Raw genomic sequence first — 5,519 nt, 5'->3', positions numbered from 1 at the left:
AACAACCAATGTTTTATATTTCTGTTATTCTGTCCAGAAATCTATGCAAACATGTATACATGTTATTATTCTTCCCTGCCCTGACAAAATAAATTGTATCTTCTGTGACATCTTTTCCCTGAAAATTGTTGCCATTGACACATATAGAGGTTCTTTGTTCTTTATTTTTTTTTCTTTTTCTTTGTTTTTTATAATGGTTGTTCTTCTGAACTCATCTATCTTAATTTACCTATTTCTGACCATAGAGGTTGCACCTGAGTTTTTGCTATTAAAAGCAATGGTGCAAAAAATATGCTTATCCTTTGATATGCATCTGAATGTATCTGTGGGGTAAATGTCTGCATATAGCACTTGCCACCATGTTTGTCTCAGTCCCTTCATCTGATGATTTCCGGGGGCCATCCTAACTGTGGATTTTAGCTCTCTTCATAGGGCATCCTGCTTCAGCAACATTAGAAGATGCAAACCTTTGTTGCTAAAGAAAACATCTGACTAAATTCACGCCAGCATCTGCAGTGTGTCCCCAAGTACCACACAATACAGATCAGGACAAAAAGAGGTGTTTATGAAGTTAGGGAAGGTAAAGTGATTAGCGTAAAATATCCCCAGCCATGGATGATAAGCATTTACATCCCTTCTTTTTCCACATTGCAATTGCTACTTGCTCTTATAAAACCACAAGGGGAAAAAGAAGCATTAATTTTCCCTTCCTTGTGTTGTTGAGCTCCAGGTGTTTCTAAGAGTTCTGCATTTCCTCAATTTTACTTATGGCAAACAAAGTATAGTTGGGTGGCTTCTATTTGTAGGGGTTTTTAAAAAAATAAATGTTTGTGCTTTTTTTTTCCCTAGACATGAGCTCACAGCATTCAGCAGGATCTACATATTCACATGTCTATATACTGTCACACACACATCGCCACTGAGATTGTGTGAGAAAATTCCACTACAAGAGGGTTATGGACAAGTTTTTCTTTGCTTCTTGGAAGATGGAAGACTCCCTGACAAGGATTTTATTTTCATTGTAGCGGGCTGTCAGCGTGACCATTTATCATAGCCTGAATTAATAAGGAAAGAACAGAAGAAAGATGGCTTGCTGCCAAACAGCTTGGGGATGCTCGGGGCTGCACAGATCAATCAGCTGGACACCTGGACTATTGTCTGCTCATCAATTCATTTTCATTGAGTTTCAGAACAGATAACGCCAGGCCTTTTTCTGAGGCATGATCCTAAACTGACCGCCTATACTTGTTTTCCATTCTAACCTTTTATTCTCATAGGACACTCATCAAGGTGGCATATTGTGTTTAGATTAAATGCCTTCTCTGCAAATCAACTAGTGGCAGAGCACTGCTCCTTTCCACTGCCCAAATGCACAAAAGTCTTAACAATCTTTTGAAACTAATAAGCAAAAGAGATTCACATCAAGCACATCTGAGATGCAAAGGGAATCCTTTGTACACTTCTGACAGCATAATAAATTAAACAATAAAACGCTTTCTAAAGTACTAGGAGACACACAGGCCACAGAGGGAAACTACAATATAGACTTTTAGAGGGCTGGGGTAGTGGACATTCTGTTGTTTTCTGTTACTCAGGATGCATTCCCCTTCTACCAAAAACAGTTTTCTGACTTTTTCTCAGCAAAGCATGCCCTCTGCTACTTTCAGATCTTATGCTTCTGATTAGGCTTCACACTTATTTTTAGTGTTGGATAATTTGAACTAGGTATGGCTCTCATTCCCCAGGTCATGGTGATTCATTCATGAATGGATGTATGACCCAACAGAGCCAGTGAGACATAAGACATAAGTACAATTTCAAGGATTCTTGGGCATTTCTTTCTTTCTTTCTTTTCTTTTTTCTGTTGGTGGCTTCAGGATACTAACTACATAAATGGTGAGTCTCCAAAAGCCACTGTGGTTGAGAACTCCTGCCTACATGGCAGAAGAATGCAATGAGAGAGAGACTGAAATCAGTCCTGATAGAACTATTTGAGCAGTCACATGAAACCCCTCCTGAAGCTAGTATGCCTCTAGATTAAGTCAACCAATATTCCTAGTTTTTAAAAAGTCAATTTGAATTGGGTTTCTATTATAATAAAAGGAATCTTAACTAATATAGGCAAAATTTTATTGAATGTAGACCCCTGAATTCTAAAACTGAAATGTCCCAAAAGTTTCTTTTTGGATAGAACCTAATGAGTTTTTCACCAGGAATTCCCTCCCTGAAATTAGTTCTACTTAATGATCTGAAAAGTGAGGAATAGGGACTTTGACTCCTGATAATTATGGGCAGGGCAATAAGAACCAAATCTTTTGATGATGATAACTATTAAAGCTATAGAAAAATAAAATAAGGGCATTGGGAGGCTAATAAAGGAGGGAAGATTTATTGGCCCAAAACCTGAGAGAAGGAGGTACTTGAGAGATGCAGTGTAAAGATTTTGCTATTCTAATGGAGGAATCTAAGAGTCTGAGCAGTGCTTCTAGAAGGTTTTGGGAAGGATAAAAGTCCAGGTTTGCAAAGGGGGACGTCATGACAAATTCTTTGAAACTTGTGTTGAGGCCCTGAATGCCTGTAGTGTAGGAGAAAGAATAAATTGGAAGAAAAATGCTTTTCTCATAGGCTGATCTCAGCTAAGATATATGTGGATAATCTAGAAAAATAATCACTTCTGAAACTGAATTAAAGTAATCCCAGATTAATAGAACCACACCACACGAGGCAGAAACAAACAAAAATCTTCTAAGGAGGAAGATAACATCACCACAGACCACAAATTATTGCTGTAATTCTTAGAAACAATGTCGCACACAGGCATAGATAACAAGACATATGAAGAAATTAAATGGCATGAAAGAGCTTAACCAGGGGAAAAAGTAAAAAAAAAAAGAAAAGAAAGTAATCCATAGCATCTTCAGATATTAGAGCTCGACTTTAAAACAATTATGCTTACTATTTCAAGGAGCTACAAGAGAAAATACATTGACAGATACTGAGATACTATAATAAATGACAGAGGTGATCTCAAAAGAATCAAATAGAAATTCTAGAATGGAAAAAATGAACTACTGAAATTAAGAACTCAGTGGAATGAATTAACCCATTAGACTCAATTGAAAGGGAAATTAGTGTATTCTGAGGAAAATGATTTCTTAATTTTAATGTAGTACAATTCACAGACATTTTCTTTCTGGTTAGTGCTTTTTGTGTCCTTATTTAAAAAATGATGCCCTTCTGGGAGGTCATGAAGATAGTCATCTAAATTATCTTCTAAGGTATTTATTGTTTTACCATTTATATCTATATTAGCAATCCACTATAACTGTTTTTTTTTGTGTGTGTATGGTATGGGATAGAAGAGGTTTTTTATTCCCACATTGTATCCAGGTATTCTAGCACTACTATTGAAAATAACATCTTTCCCTATTACTTTGCAGAATAATTACTGCAAAGATCACTATCACTCAGATCACTATCTCCATGACTTCATAGAAGAGGATTACCATGGAGTAGTAGAGGGTATTATTAAAATATATAAATGAGGGCAGCCCGGGTGGCTCAGAGGTTTAGCGCCACCTTCAGCCCAGGGTGTGATCCTGGGGACCTGGGATCGAGGCCTATGTCAGGCTCCCTGTGTGGAGCCTGCTTCTCCCTCTGACTGTGTCTCTGCCTCTCTCTTCCTGTCTCTCATGAATAAATAAAATCTTAAAAAAAAAAAAAAATATATATATATATATATATATATATATATATATATATATATATATATATAAATGAGAGGCACTTGGGTGGCTCAGTCAGTTAAGCATCTGATCCTTGATTTCAGCTTAGATCATGATCTTAGGGTCGTGAGACCAATCCCCACATTGGGCTCTGCACCCAATAGGGAATCTGCTTGAGATTCTCTCCCTCTTCCTCTGCCCCTCCTGCCACTATCTTTCTCTCAAATAAATAAATAAATAAATAAATAAGATATATGTATATAACTGAAAAAGGACTAATATATAAAATGAGTCTCAGTCATACAACAATAGACAACACAATTTAAAAACTGTGCAAGATACTTGAAGAGGAAATTGACAAAAGAGGATAGCCAAATGACCCTGAATGTATGAAATACTACTCAGCTCATTATTAATAATAAAAACCACGGTGAGCTACTGCTAAACAATTTGTCAGAGTGGCTAAAATTAAAAAGAATACTAATTAATGTATAGTATGAGAAATTCTTAGATACTGCTGGTAGAAATATAAATTGGTATTACTACTCTGGAAACAGTTTGGTGATATCTACCGAAGCTGAAGAGATGCAATTCTATAGATCCAGCAATTATACTTCTAAACAAATCCAACAGAAATTCATGGATGTGTGTAACAAGTGACAGAGGCAAAGATATTCATGGCAGCATATTTTTTAAGTCTTTAATTGGAAATGGTCCATTAACAGTGGAATAGACAAATATATGGTAATAGAGATCTACAATGAATATATAGCCAAAAAATGACCAGCCTAGTTACATGATCAAAAACTAGATGAATCTCTCTTCAAAAGAAGTCATAAAAATAATATATGCTATCTGATTCCATTTACACGAAATTCAAAAACAAGAATACCTAATCTACACTGTTTAGTTGATGCAATTTTACATGGTAAAACAATTAAGATAATTACAATAAATGTCAGGATAGTGATTATCTTTGGGTAGAAAAAAAAGTGGAAAGAAAAAGGCTTCTGGAGTAGTGGCAATGTTCCATTTCCTTTTTTTTTTTTTTTTTTAGGGTTTCAAAAGTACTTTATTGCTTCAATCATGCCACATTTTAATGGATACACAGTACTTTTACTTGGCATCAAGTAGGAGTTGGTTTTAAAACAATTCAGTTTTATACCATCTGGGATGATTATTGATTTCTCCATTCCTTTGGGGTGACTCTGCCAACAGGGACAGGTTCTATTCTGCTTCAATATGTGTTGTTGTGTATGCCCACACAGCAATACAGAAATGGCTCTGCTAGCTTATACAGCATTACCATATTTGTCAGGGAAATCAGTTGTCTATTTCTGTTGGCTCTGCCTTGCCATTGTTTGCTGAATGTCTAAGAGACAACTTAGAGCACTTTTGGCCATGGGAAATATCGTGAAGCTAAAGACAGAACAGTGGCAACTGCAGCTATTGATTTGCGACAACTTCATGCCAAGTTCTCTTGCAAAGAAGCAGTGATCCATTTCTTGATGTAGGTAGCAGGTACATGAACTTTTCCTTTATGACAACTTATTAATCTTAATTATTTTTATGAATTTTCAATATGTATGTTATATATCACAATTAAATACATTTCAAAATGATAGCAAATGTCAACTGATCTATGCAACCTAATGCCATAGGTAAACATCCTGTAGCCCAGAGAGAGGTCTCTAGAGTCAGAAGCCTGGGTTTAAATTCGAGGTTTTTGCTATGAGATGTGTGGACATAGGTGAATAATTTTTTTTTAAAGTAGGTTCCATGTTAGGCAACATG

At 36.0% G+C, this 5,519-nt stretch overlaps 1 pseudogene; it reads right to left on the bottom strand.

Moving 5' to 3' along the window:
* Nucleotides 1–4,902: 4,902 nt before the first annotated feature.
* Nucleotides 4,903–5,227, bottom strand: LOC112913305 (cytochrome c oxidase subunit 7B, mitochondrial pseudogene; annotated as a pseudogene).
* Between the last annotated feature and the right edge of the window lie 292 nt (nucleotides 5,228–5,519).

This window comes from Vulpes vulpes, chromosome 9, assembly GCF_048418805.1.
Source record: "Vulpes vulpes isolate BD-2025 chromosome 9, VulVul3, whole genome shotgun sequence".
Lineage (NCBI taxonomy): Eukaryota > Metazoa > Chordata > Mammalia > Carnivora > Canidae > Vulpes > Vulpes vulpes.
The sequence above is the reverse complement of the archived record's forward strand: the minus strand, read 5'-3'. Positions and strand labels throughout refer to the sequence as shown.